This window comes from Eleutherodactylus coqui, chromosome 6, assembly GCF_035609145.1.
Source record: "Eleutherodactylus coqui strain aEleCoq1 chromosome 6, aEleCoq1.hap1, whole genome shotgun sequence".
Taxonomy (NCBI): Eukaryota; Metazoa; Chordata; class Amphibia; order Anura; family Eleutherodactylidae; genus Eleutherodactylus; species Eleutherodactylus coqui.
The window spans coordinates 177938466-177953670 of record NC_089842.1 but is presented as its reverse complement, the minus strand read 5'-3'; positions in this window follow the sequence as shown (position 1 = coordinate 177953670).

The following is a 15205-nucleotide window of genomic DNA, read 5'->3' as shown; positions in this document are numbered from 1 at the left end:
GTCAGGTTGTCAGGAAATGGAAAACTAAGGGCTCATTTAGACCCAAAGATTCTCACTCAAAATTCGGTTAAAGCCGTCTTGAAGGAGAACCGTTGGGTCTAAACACACGGACAGCGTGCAGTTTCCGTTAACAATGGGCCTTATCAGTGCCCTGCACTGAGTTCACAGCAGGATACAGCTGATACTATTGTTTCAGCTGGTATCCTGCTCAGAGAACACTGCCGGAGAATACAGAAGACAAGCGGTCCAGCTGTGTTCTGCATACCCCACTTGGAGCGCTCAGCTGTATACCAGCTGAGCGCTCCATCAACACGGCAGCTGTAAGCTGAAGATAGCAGTCCTGCTTGTCTTCTGCATACAGCGTGAGCTTCATTTACACTTATGCAAAGTGAACGCTCAAAACTGTCACTCAAACTGCTGTTTGAGCGGATTATGAGCGATCATCTTGCCGTATAAATGCACACAATGATTATTGCTCAAAAGATGTCTCTGGACCGATAATCGTTGGGTCTAAATGGGCCTTAAGAAAAAGTAAAATTCTGCTTTTCCTTTATTAGGGACTAGAGATGAGCCAGCGTACTCTGTAAGGACAGATACCCGAGCGAGTATCACCCTTACAGAGTACCTGCCTGCTCGCCCGCAAAGATTTGGGAGCGGCGAGGGGGTGGACAGGAGGGTAATCTCTCTCCTCCCCCCCCCCCCCCCCTGCTCACTCCCGCAACACAGTGCTCACCCGAGCAGGCAGGTACTCTGTAAGAACGACACTCGCTCAAGTATCTGTCCTTACTGAGTACGCTCGCTCATCTCTATTAGGGACCTTTCATACAAGACGGAATAATCAGCAGCAACGTCCAAACAGATTTTGGTGCAGAATTGAAACTAGCAGAATCCCACCGGCAGTTCCACGCCACAGTTAGTGCAGGTTGTGGTTCGGAATTCACAGCCGGCATTTTCTGTAGGACGGTTGTAAAACATCACTAACTGTCTGTCCGCTGTCTCTAACACTATGTCCTCTCTCTACCTAAATTAAACCTCTCTAAAACTGACCTCCTGGTATTTCCACCATCCACTAACCAACCTCATCCTAACATCTCCATCTTAGTGTATGGCGCTACCATAACTCCCAGACAGCACACCCACTGCCTTGGGGTCATATTCGATTCTGATCTCTCTTTTACCCCCTACATCCAATCTCTGGCCCGAACATGTCAGCTGCACCTCAAGAACATCGCAAGAATCCGCTCTTTTCTCACCGTAAGCTCACTAAAAACGCTTACTGTTGCCCTCATCCATTCTCGGCTTGATTATTGCAACTCGTTGCTGATCGGCCTCCCCTGCAGCAGACTCTACCCTCTCCAATCCATTCTGAATGCAGCAGCCAGGCTCATCTTCCTGTCCAGCCGTTACTCGGACGCCTCTGCCCTGTGCCAGTCACTGCACTGGCTGCCTGTTAAATACAGAATCCAATTCAAACTCACTACCTTCATCCACAAAGCCCTCCACAGCGTAGCGCCCCCCTATATCGCCTCCCTCATCTCAATCCATCACTCAGCCTGGGCTCTCTGCTCTGCTAACGAAACTAGACTGCACGCCCCTCTAATTCGAACTTCTCATTCCTGTCTCCAAGACTTCTCCAGAGCAGCGCCGATCCTCTAGAACGCACTTACAAAGGATACCCGGGCAACCCAGGACTCACAGAACTTCAGGCGTGCTCTAAAAACGCACCTCTTCAGGGAGGCATACCACATTCCCTAAACAAACCCCTCTGTACTCCGCCTGATAACATGCTCCCTGACCTACTGACTGCAATCCCTGCTAGCTGTCATAAAACTGCCCCTGCAGTCATACCGATTCTGCTGGCACACAGCTGAAAGTCTGACCATTGTCTGTGTGTATAGCATCCCACACTCTCCATCTCTCCATACCGTGCACATCCCCAGCCCCTTTACCTCCTGTATCACCCCATTATCTGTAGTATGTAAGCTCGTTGGAGCAGGACCCTCACCCCTACTGTATCAATCAACTGATTACTATGTAACCGTGGTTCTGTAATTTTTGTACTTTTGTCTTTCTGTATTCCCCATTTTTGTAAGCGCTGCGGAATATATTAGCGCTATACAAATAAAGATTATTATTTATTATTCTATCCTGGGTGAAAGGTCTCTTAAAAAGCATACAAATGTGAACCCACCGGGTCAGATTCCACATGCGAGATCCTGCATCCTGTGACCCCAACCAGCGACCCCCTGTACCTGCAATGCGGATGACCACAGGTGGTAATCACAGTACAGATTTACAAAAAAAAAATGTTTGCATTGCCCGCGCCATCGCTAGGCATTAATCTCAATAGAGGAGGTCCGCAGCAAAATAGAGCATTCTGCGATTTTATACTCCACTTGCGGAATACACAATTCATATCCGCGAGTGTGAAGGAAAAAGCGAGAGTACAAACAGTTCAATGCATGGGATTTTCTGCAGATCCCCCGTGTGGATGCCAACCACGGATTCCATTATAGGAATCCAGCCGTGTAAAGCCGCCCTACGGCCCAATGTCCACAGACAGATTTGATTTGCAAAATCTGCATCGGTGATCCGCAATTCAAAGTGCCCACAGGGAAGCATTGGCATCCGCAACTAAATTTAAGCATGCAGATTTGATTTGTGGAATATTTGGTGCAGAAAACAAATTGCAGCATGCTCCCTTTCAGTGCGGATTCTGTGCGGATGGGCTCAATAGAAGACAATGGGTGCGGACAATCCGCAGTGCATCTGCAAATACAATTACGGGTTTGAAGGTCAAAATCAATTAGGGAGGTTGGTTTCAGATGATCCGCAGTACATCCACGCGGAAAAACCATTACACCCGCAATCTTCCGCAAATGGTTTCCGCAGGTCTCTGCATGTGGAATCCGCTCCGCTCGTGGACATAAGGCCTAGGCTAATAAAAGTGACTGCACTCGCATTGCAATCTGCAAGTGGCTGCCACAAATCCAAACCTTTGTGGTACGCTCACACAGCAAGTGGAACACATTGGCTTTTCACTCACAGATTCTGCCTCTTAATACCGTGTCTGAGCAGTGTATGTCTGCCATGGATCCATCCACATGTGGATTTAATCCTTAATTATGGGCAAACTCCATGTGTGTAATTTCCAACCAGGATTCCATGCAGGTCTGCGCTAAAAAGAGAAATGTCACTTTTTAAAAACCCGCATTGTGAAGACAGCGACAGAGTCTCATTAAAATGAATGGGACACGTATTGCAGAGTTTGGCACTGATTCTGCACCAAAACCTCCCGTGGGAACATGCCCACAAGTGGAGTTCACACGGTGAAATGGCTGTAAAAGTTTTGGCTGCGGAATGGAAGCTGAAGTTCTGCAGCAGCATACAGTACAATGTAATTGAACGGGGCTTTAACAAACCCAATTCACTTACAGTGAAGACAATCTGCAGCGGAAGGTAGTAATGCTCTAGCGGCTGCGAATCTTCACCGCATCTTTTATTTCATGCAATGCACAATATCCACAGAGAAAATCCACATGCAGATTTACACCGTGATGTCTACACATACTCTTAAGCTTTGCCGACTGTCATGTTGCAGTAACTTGCGGATTGCAGCACAACCACATTTATAAGTTGCAATGGAGACAGAATGACAGGCAACAAAGGCCGAAGTCGCATGTTAACCCCTTCCCCCTTATTAGTCATATACTGTAAATGAACCAAACAGCACTGTAGCGGGCTGTTCACGGTATGTTCAGACCTCCAGAGATATTGTGGATACATAGTCTTTCATCAGAAAATAAAAAGTATATTCCACGTGACGCAGTGTGTAAATAATGTGTACAGGATGCGCATTTTCCAGAAGATTTCCACAGTGTATGTGCCAAAGCTAGCTTCATAGCACAGTGTGAACAGATCCTTAGCGGCCAACCTCACTGTCCTTAGCTCCATCTGTTTCACGGATCGAGTCCCGAAGTTTGTCCCAGGCATGACCGCGGGTCTCCGGACCGAAGCTTGAATCATCGTACACACGTATAATGCTTTGAGTTTGGGTTCAGATACCCATGGTCATGTCGGAACACACTTTGGGTCTGTGAAATGTACAGGGTGGGCCAGGAAAACGTAGCCTGCCTCTGACAATACTGCGACAGAAAGAACGGGCAAGTGGATTGTTTTTTTCCAAAGCTTCACTGATTTATCCACCTTACAACAGATGCTGGAATTGGTCCCCATTTACTTCGACGCACCTCTGGGGGTGTTGCAACATGTTAAAGCCCATTTAGACTGGACGAATGTCGGGCAAACGATGCCCGACACTTGTACTTGCACATACTAACTCCTGTGCTGTTGCACAAGAGCGAGTATTGCTGGCTCACAGTGGGGCGACAGGAGGAGATTTCAATCCTCGCTCTCCACGGCCCCTCTCCATTGACTTAACACAGCGGCCGTTCAGGACTGAAGGCTGCTATTTACACTGAATGATCATCGTTCAGCTCATCGTCCATTGTTTATGCAGCATAAACAATGGGCAATGAGCTGATTGTTCAGTGTAAATAGTAGCCGTTCAGTATTGAACGGTCGCTATTTTATGTCAATGGAGAGGGGCGGGGGAGAGCGAGGAGTGAAATCTCCTCCTGTCGGCCCACTGTGAGCCAGCAATACTCGCTCCCGTGCAACACAGGAGCTAGCATGTTTGGGGACGAGTGTTGGGCATCGTTTGCCCAACATTCTTCCCGTCTAAATGGGCCTTTAGCTGATACTGCCTGCAGCTCTTCAACAGTGATGCTGCAGATAGTATTCATCAAGGGTATGTTGATTATTTGCATATCAATTTTTAAGGTTTTATTTAAACTTTTCTAACAAAATTACAGGAAGGCAAGAAAATAGAAAACCCAAAGTGTAATACAAGACACTTGAACATTACATGTTTGCCAGTTGCCTACAAAGGATTTACACGCAGATTGGCTTTACAAACATGTAGAAGTCCGAGTATAACGAAACATAACAAATACTTATTGTAATGATCCAATGCAATTACAGTTGTGGAAATAAAGAAATCATAGCTTAGATGAAAGGGCTCTGCAGGTCCTGATGTGAAAAAGGAAAACAGAAAAAAATGTGGCGCGTTTGTCACAAACATCCACAAGAACAGAAACATACCACCGGCTGCACCCCACATCACACGCCAATTCATTTCTAGTACAAAACAAGTGGCAACTCAATATAATCAATGTTACTAATTAAACAGCTGTCGCAGTTGAGTTTATCTATTTGGACCATATTTTCTCAAATGTTTTAGAACATTTCCAGTTCCTATATACCGTGTTTCCCCGAAAATAAGACACTTATATAAATTTTTGCCCCAAAAGAGGCACAGTGTCTTCTTTTCAGGGGGCTTCTTATACTCACGTAGCCAGCGGCGTATGGGTCCCCTCGCGCTGCACTGTAATCCTTATTGTTGACATAGCCCTCTCTTCCTGATAACAAGGCTTTGAATACTCCGCCTCCAGCAAGCAAGTGCTATAATTGGATCACAACGCCGTGGCTCAGCCAATCAGAGCCGATGCTCGATGAATCAATCACCAATCACAGCCATTCAGTGTCGTCATTCACTGAATGGCTGTGAATGAGTCAGCGCTGGCTTTGATTGGATCACGAGCGCCGTGGCTCAGTCAATCAGAGCCAGCGCTCAATGAACCAATCAGCCATTCAGTGAGGTCATTCACTGAATGACTGTGAATGAGTGAGCGCCGGCTCTGACTGGCTAAGCCACGGCGCTCATGATCCTCCAGCAAGCGAGTGCTGTGATTGGCAGAGTGAGACTAGCAGAGACCACTTTTCCCACCCACTGCGAGGTAATACATATTACATCAAGGGGAGATATACTTGTGCTTCATCATTCATGGTCTACCTTATTACGTGCTTGTGTAGTCTAGGGTACGTCGGAGAGACCATCATGGAGGTCCGAACACGAATGGTGAAGCACAAGAGCACAATCAGGACAAAGAACATGGAGTTGCCGGTCTCCAGGCATTTCGTGGAAAACAAGCATATGATCAGCCAGTTTAACTATAAGGTGATCGATCATATCCCAATACTATCTGAAAAACAGGACCTGAAATGGACATGATGTCCCCCAAAGGGTTGAACCTTGAATATGCGTACATGCCACACATTTAAGGTTTTCTTTGGTATTCATGTTGGGAGTAGGAGTTGTTTTTTTCATATTTTTTATATATGTTGTTTATATGTCTGACTTTTTTTATAGATCTGTGAGTCTATACTTCCTTGTATAGGTTTGTCATTTTAGGTATTTATGACCAGTGGCTCCATCATCTCTCTCTCTCTCTGAAGCATCTAGAAACAATATGATTTTCATCTTCTTGCATACATTGAGTGTTTGCTACAATAAAGAACATTGCATCCATTTTAGTTTCCTTGTGTATAGATATTCCCTTTTACATAACGACATTGTCATATATGATTACATGTTGTAGCCCTTAAGTATTCTCCGCACATAGAGGTTGTGGTGAGGTCAGTATCTTGAGAGGTTACCCAATGATGGGACTGAAGGGTGACACACAGTAATAATTTCCTTCTCGGTAACGTTCTAATTTAAATTAGATCTATACTGTATATGACTATGGCCATCCTTGATATTCATATAGATGATAGGGGATATATAATAATATACAACTATAGGAGCCCTTATGTGACAGCCTATACCCATTTGAGGATAGGGGATGGTCTCGGCCCCTTCTCTTCATCTATGATCTATCTATATGATTGCTTAACACAGGCTATGTTACACTCATTTTGTCTGTGACTTTTACTTATGTACCTCCTAATACTATCTGTCTATGTGATAGTAACATTAATCTACTATCTTTAAGTGATACAGGAATGATCTAATAAATAGGAGCAGCTACTCATATTTGGGGTGACACAATAGATGTGGATCCATGTCTCTCAATTTGCAACTATAACTAGTATTGGCACAGGAGAACCCATTGTTTCTGCCCATGTGCAGTGGGAGACTACTTTCTGCACACAGTCTGCCCTAAGACATGGCCGACGACTGATGTCACAAGACACCTTCTCTGATCCCACACCGGCGCATGCGCAGATTGCCTGCGATGTCTGGAGATATGGCTGACTGGAGATATCGCGTTTCTTTATAACTTGCGCAATGGGTCTGCACTAACGCATGCACAGTTCAGTCGCTGAAACTAGGTGGAAGTGAAGGAGCGTGCATGAGAGACGGTGGAGCGCTGGTAAATGCTATTGTATTTGTGTATATGTTTGTCTAAATGCACTTTATTTGTAACACCTGCTGAGGGGGTGGGTATTATATGTAATGGCTGCTATTGAACATGTGTGTTTTATTATATATGGTCATACGATTTAAATAACTATTGGGCTTAAGAAAGGCCTACCGGCCGAAACGTTGCTGTAGTCTTCTGTGATGGGGCAATAAAAGTCTACCCTTGTTCAGCACCCCTGCATGCTGTCAGAGCCTCTTCTTCATTAGACTAAGACCAGTGCGAGAGAACCCAGACGCCGCTGGCTAGGTGAGTATTGCTGTTTTTTTCTTTTCTTGTAATTTAGCTAGGGCTTATTTTCGGGTGGGCCTATATTTCAAGCCCCCCCCCCCCCCCCCAAAAAAAAAGATAAATAAATCAAATAAATTAAAAAATCATTATTATCGGGATATGTCATTTTTTCAGCATAACACGGTAGAATTTTGGACAACAGGATATAAGAATTAACTAAGCAGCGCAAATGGAGTACAACAGGAGAATCTGTGTATTTCCAGGTCATATATATCACTTTACGGGCACAAAAAAGTATATATCTAAGGCTAATTTCACACGGAGGAGTGCGCTATCGGGCTGTGAAATTCGTCCCGATATCGCGCTCGAACACATCCGATATCCCCACGGATGCAAGCTATTTTTGTGTTAAAAACACCTCGCCTCACTTCAGGGAAGTAGTGATCACTGAGTGATTTCCATTGTTTTCAATAGGACACCTCGCGTCGCACTCACGTGCGCCTCGCGTGCCGTGTGATGCTTTGCCGGCCCCATTGAAAACAAGGACAAGGATAGGATATGCCATGATTTTTTCCTACACTGCGATGCGGGGAAAAAAACGCTCATGTATATGACCCCAGTCAAAAGAATGGGGCTCATATTTGTGCATTGTGCAACACACAGATCTTGCACAATTTCCCCAGCCGTGTGAAAGTGGCCTAAAAAAGAGCTTTTCAGACGTGTTCTGTGTTTCCTCGCCCAAAATCCCCAATAGACACACCTGAGATGCACATAGTTGAGGGAAATCAAGTTACACTTGTAAAAAACCTAAGGACATCATGTGACCAAAAGGGGATTAGTTGAGGGCAGGACCAAACTCTCAGCTTGACATCTGAAACTATTTCGGATGAGGAAAGCCCAAGGCTTTTTAACTTAACAGGTGTTAATTGGGATGTAAAAATTTTATTTGAAGTAGAAGATCCCTAGAGCTTACCCTAAAGGAAAAGAAGGCATCTTCAACCTCTTCCCACTCCTCTTCAGTCAGATCTGGAAAATCTACCTACCATTTGTCACAAGACTTACTAAAGGGCCAAATAGTAGTTGTTTGGAGATGTAAAGATTGAGTAAGTGGCTTACATGGGTCCGGAGTACTTAAAGGGGTTGTCCCGCGGCGAAATCCAAATTTATTTTTTTTAACTTACCACCGCATTCTGCCCCGTTAAAATCAATTCCGTTAGTTATTTAAAAAAAAATAAAAATCACTTACCTGCATCCCCGTTCGTGCATCTTCTTTTCTTCTTTTAAAGATGGCCGCCGGTCCTTTCCCATGGTGCACCGCGGTTTTCTCCCATGGTGCACCACGGGGCTTCTCCCATTGTGCACCATCAATTGTCTTCTCCTTCCTTACATTCCACTGCCGATACAGCCACCTAATTGGCTGATCGGCACCACGTGACGGGGCGGGGCTACGATGACGACGCGCAGACCAGCTCTCCGGCGCGAGCACACAGCAGAAGACCGGACTGCGCAAGCGCGTCTAAAAAAGCCAGAAGACACCGAAATTAGACGGAGCCATGGAGACGGGGACGCCAGCAATGGAGTGGGTAAGTGAATAACTTCTGTATGGCTCATATTTAATGCACGATGTATATTACAAAGTGCATTAATATGGTTATACAGAAGTGCTTAACCCCACTTGCTGCCGCAGGACAACCCCTTTAACTCTTTCCCGGTGAACTGGAGAGTCTATTAAGTATTAAATTGTGATTGCAGAGCATGGTGGAGTTGAAAATACTGGCAGAAAACATTTCCTGGGACTCGATAGCTGTCCTGTATATCTTTAAGGTAAGGAAAAAGACCCTCATTGGGATAAAACATGGGACAGAAATTTTATTCCCTTCCGTACCCAGAACGCTGCCCCAGGGTGATCTAATAAGTAGGGTAAATGAGAGGTGTGCTGGGCAAGGAGCGATCCCCATGCTCACCCTCTACCTCCAACTTCTGGGCCCTTGCCCATACCTGTGCATCAGTTCTAAGAGGCACCAATTTTAAAACTCAGAGATTTATATCTGTACAGCAAACTAGTCTGACTCTTGTACAATCCCATCAACGCTCCTGCCAGTGCTGTAGCTAAATTACTTATATCTACATCTACCCACCCGTGTGCATATACCAACTGAGATGCCACTGCCCGGACACTTGAAGAGTTGCAAGACTTTACAGAGCCATTTTCCCATGCCGATAGAAAGACCTAAGGCACCATCTAGCGCCCTAAAGATGGCATACACTTTCTGCTTTAAAATTTCCCCACAGATAAAAATCGCATATGGGAACATGGTGGCCATAACCCCTTGCTCACAGCTCGCCCCTTTGAAAACAGTTCATGATCCTGTGCCAGTGAGTCGCAGGAGATGTGGCATGTTGCCCAATCTTGTGGTTCGAAAACTGCCCAACCTACGTTGGTTCGAAAGCTCGCATTAACATTATGTATTTTTGTTAGCCATTAAAACTTATTATATCTACAAGATTACTTGGTTTCTCTTGCTGGAAACAATCACATCTTGTTGTAAAAAACAGTCTATTTTTTTGTGGTGTTAGTTGGTTGTAAATGTGTTCAAACATGTTCAGATAGACGGATATTCATGGGTTGATTCCAAGAAAATTGGGCGCACTATTCCTGTTCCTGACCACCAATTTTCTGGTTGTGCAATACTGTTTCATGAGTCAGGTGAGGATTTTCAGCTGAAAAGTAGCTTGTATTCTGTGAATTCACGTGATCTAATAAATGAAAGCATGCTTGGTTTGTCATAAAGTACAGCAGTGAGTCCAAAAGTCCTCTAGCAATCAGTCAGCAACCAATAATTTGTGCTTAGCCTTGCTGAACTCCTTCAGTTCCTGCACACGTTATTCAGTATGGTTTTAGAGATTTCAACACTTGCCGACATGTTCATGATACACCAACTTGCTGGGACAGCCGAGGGCTATTTGCAATCCGTTGCTGAATGTCACATACAACTTTGGACATTTAGACTGATGAAGGCCTTTCTTCATGTTTGCAACAGACCCAGTTTGGCGCCCTTTCTGAACAGGCTCTGACTACAATGTTTAGCAGGTGGTTTTGTACCTGGGTACTTGTAGGTGAAGGCCTCTTGGGTTTCCTTAAGTGATCTGCTTTGCACATAGCCTTCCATAAGAAACTATTCCCTCTTGCAGAAAGAACATCATCTTTGTGACACGATGTGCACAGGACTGAATAGCAGGGTACGATAAAGCCAGATCACTACACACAGGGAGACATGGCTACTTTTTCATGGCCCATTCTCTAAAAACTCACAGGAAGCCCAAAGTAATGTCTGCTATACACAAGTATACAGGCGCAAATCCCGACTGGACCACAGTTCTAAATGAGCAGTACATGCAGATCCCAGTTTGGGTAATTAGCAAAAAGATTGGGCCAGTATTTGCACCAGTATTACACACAAGTGAAAGCAAGCAATGCCTGGGGCTACTACAGTTTCTCCCGAAAGTAAGGCCCCCTTGTCCACGGCAGTGTGTTCGTCAGCAGTAAACCGCAGACAAATAGCGCTGGCACCTGTCCACGAGCGGAGAATCATTGCGCAGCATGCTGTGAATTGCCCCGATTCTCCGTGGTCAGCTTATCTATTAGATAGGGCTGACCGGCGGAGATTCGGCGGCGGCTCCTGCTCCCGGGCGAAGCTCCGCCGCAGGATTCCGCATCGCCCCTAGACAGCTGGCCTAAGACCTACCCCGGTTTTCTCAGTTGTCGTCGTCCCCCCCCCCCTTTTTTTTCTTTTACCAGCGTTTTTAAGTTGCATCCTTTTATTCAGAAATTTCTGCCATGTGTTTTTTTCCTTACAGAGAAGCCTATGAAAATAAACTCCATCTGTAGAGCATGCTGTGTGCTTCTGAAAAAACAAAACGCCAAGGACCCAAAAAGTGCAAAAAACGCTGCAAAAAAACCAATGCAGATTTTTCCTGAAAAGTGCAATATGTGAAACTACCCTTAGGTCAGCTTCATACGGCCGAGAAAATCACGCAAGATTTTTGAGTTGCGCAACGCAAAAATATGAACCCTATTCTTCTGAATGGGGTCATACCCATGAACGATGATTCCCTGCATGGCACTCTGATGCAATAAACAAATCACGACATGCTCTATCTTGTGCGTGCTCACGGATCGCAGCGCCCATTGTCTTCAATGGGGCTGGCGGCAGCATCACACCACGTGCAAGGTGAACGTAATGCGATATCTGCCATTGAAAACAATGGGAGAAACTCCGCAATTCCCCGCCGCGGCTATCAGCATTCCCTTCATCCCCGAAGTGATGCAAGGCTATTTCACATGAAAATGCCTCGCATCCTCGGGACTTTCACATGACCCTGCGTACAGCCGCGTAATGTACCGCATATGACGTGTACTCACGCAAGCGGTCATACACAGTACACCTTTTAAAAAATTGTTTATATTTCCGCGCTGTTGCTCAACAAGGACGTGGATACTCGCAGCATATATGCAATGTAATTGTGTATTGACTGTAGGTATATCCGCGACCATGGAGAACAATGGGCTTTATGTAGCGGATTTTGCGGTAAAAAAGAACATGCTTGTTCTATTTTTTGCGAGTAAATTACGCTACTCTGACACGCTAATGTGAGCGCAATTTTGTAATTCAATTCATTTGATTGATCCACGGATCAAACATTCATGGAATCCACAACTCCTATCCAGTCGTGTGAGACCGACCTTCGAATGCAGATTTTGTCTCAGACATCAGTGTGCAAAATCTTTATGGTCTATAACCTGGCTGCAACATCCAGACCCCTAATGTTGTACTGAACCAAACGGCAGAGGTCCAAGTTCTACAGTCACTCGTGGATCCAAAAATGCATTTATATACTCATTATCATATCATTCATTTAAGATAAAGTCAATGAAAATGGTAGAGGAGCCCGAAAATAAGACAATAATGCAGTTTTTTGTTAAAGACCCACAGACAATCTTAAGTACGTTAATGAAATGACTTGAGCCTTTTAATAATGCCTCGCAGTCGTTATGTTCACAAGTCAGAAATTCTGCTAACATACTAATATCACTCATCCAACAGCATATGCAAATGTATTGGCTCATGCTTCCAGTTCTTCACTAACTAATTGTATAATTAAGCTAATTAGCACAATATGGTGAGGAAAGCAGAAGACACGGCCTTAGGCCTCATGTCCATGGCACACGCGGATTTCTGTAGCGGAAGACCTGCGGGCCAATGCGGAAATCATTTTTAAATGCTTGCCGGTGATTACGGATGCAATTTTATTTCCAATGGATGCACTGCAGATCATCCGTGCAGAAAAAAAATCGGCAACCCCACCTCACAGCCTTTTCTCCACCTCCCTAATTGATTTTAACCTTCAAATCCACAGTGGGGTCATATAAATAAGCAATTTTTTCCTCACATCACATAACTTCCAGCATGTCCCGTCTTTGGCCGTTCCCTCAGAAAGCATCAACCATTGTTTTCAATGGGGCTGAAAAACACATTGCACAGCATGTTAGGTGGAATACGACTGATATGAGGTTTCCCATTGAAAACAATAGGAAACACATGCTGATCGAAACAATGTACTGAAGTGATGGGAAGCGGTTTCGACAAAGTAACACCTCGCATCCGCGGGGACCTTGCACATGCTAGATTGCGATATCAGGCACAGTTTCACAGCCCGATATTGCGCTTCTTACCATGTGAATTCCACAGGGATGCGAGGTGTTTACATGTCAAAAAAGCCTCGCATCACTTTGGGGAAAAAGCAAGACAGCCGCGGCAGAGGATCGTGGAGTTTCTCACACGGTTTTCAATGGGAGACCTCGCAATGCTGCCCCTATGAAAACAATGGGCGCTGCGAGAGCACGAAAAAAGATAGAACATGTGGCGATTTGTTTCCTGCATGCGGTGCCTTGCAGGAAAACATCGCTCATGTGTGTGACACCTTCGAAAGAATGGGGTTTATATTTGTGTGTCTCACAATGTGCAAACCTTGTGCAATTTTATCGCCCGTGTGAAGGCAGCCTTAGGGCTTATTCAGACGGCGTGAATACCTGGCTGATATACGGTGTCCCTCTCTGCAGCGGGAGGATGCTGGAAGAGCCAGGAGCAGTGCACTGAGCTCCCGCCCCCTCTCCGCTATTATTTGCAATGGGAGGGGGGGGGGGGGGGGGAGAGTTGTGGGTTTTTTTTGCCTACCACAACCACATTGAAAACCACGTTCATTGAAGTAAATGGGACAAGACTGCAGGACTCAGAATGACCACTATGCAAATACAGCATTCTGTGGCTCTTTCAATCAGTTGAATGGTGGGGGTCCTGGGCAGTGGACCCCCCACGATTAGATGTTGAATGTTATCTGATGCAGATAAGTAATTGTTTCTTCATTTTTATTGCCTTGCCTGGCACTATGCTGACAGGGCTTGTGGTGGGCAGGATTACCAATGTAAGGGTGTATAGCTATGTCCCTCGTAACCAGTGGTCACTGGACAAACAGTTCAATTATCAGTACGGCAACTGTTAAGGCTGATTTAGACACAACGATAATTGCTCAAAAGCGGTCGCTCTTTTGAGCGATCATTGTTGTGTCATTTACAGCGCAAGATGATCACCCAGCGCTCAGAGAGGATGAAGCAGAAGACAAGCAGGGTGTCCCCGCTTGTCTTCTGCATACAGCTATTTTCAGCACGGAGCGCCCAGCTGTTATACAGCCGAGTGCTCCGTGCCAGGTATAGAGAAAAGAGCTGGACCAATAGTATCAGCTGTATCCCGCTGTGAATTCCTGATAAGGCACATCGTCGTCTTTCAGCACACTGAAAGATCAGCAACGGCTTAATGAAATCTGTACGATGTCAGTGCCGTTACACACAACGATTATAGCTCAAAAGACGGCTAAATGGGCCATCCGGCTATGTTCACTTCTGCTGAATCAGTTGCACGTTGGACACTGGCAGCGCCCGACAGTTCATGAGGGTCCACCAAGAAGTTTTTCATGCAAAATCGTAAAGCACAGAACCTGCAGCGATGCTTCCAATGCAGGCAAGATGACAACCTTACTGAGGCATTTCAGCTACAGACAGAAAATTAGTGACAAATCATATTGCATTTAAATTATTTGCATCTCATGAATATTGAGAAGTACTTCCTGCAATCCTGTGTATGCGGCTACTAATGCAAATAAGGGAGATGAAACAATACTTCTGCAGCGCCAACTATTGGAAGGCAGCATTCCTGCAAGTCAATATTGGACTCTTTATACAAGCCTTATAACAATGACTGGGAATTGAAAACCAAGCCAGAACCCATACATGCTTAGCTTCTAGGTGTCTCCTCACACACCTTCTAGGTGCTCTCCTTGAGGACAAATGATAGATTTTATAAGTAGCAGCAGGAAGGGTAAGTTTAGGACAAACTACTGCACAGATACGTATAGCTGACATATTGCTGTAATCAGCGTTCCCCATCACTAACTCATGCTGTCCTCAGGGACGACAGCATAAGGGTGGTGACAGATTCTCCTTAAAGAGGGTTGTCTCACTTTTTAAGTACTGATGGCCTACCCCCAGGATAGGTCACCAATCACAAATTGGGAACTTCTGGCTATCGGCTCTT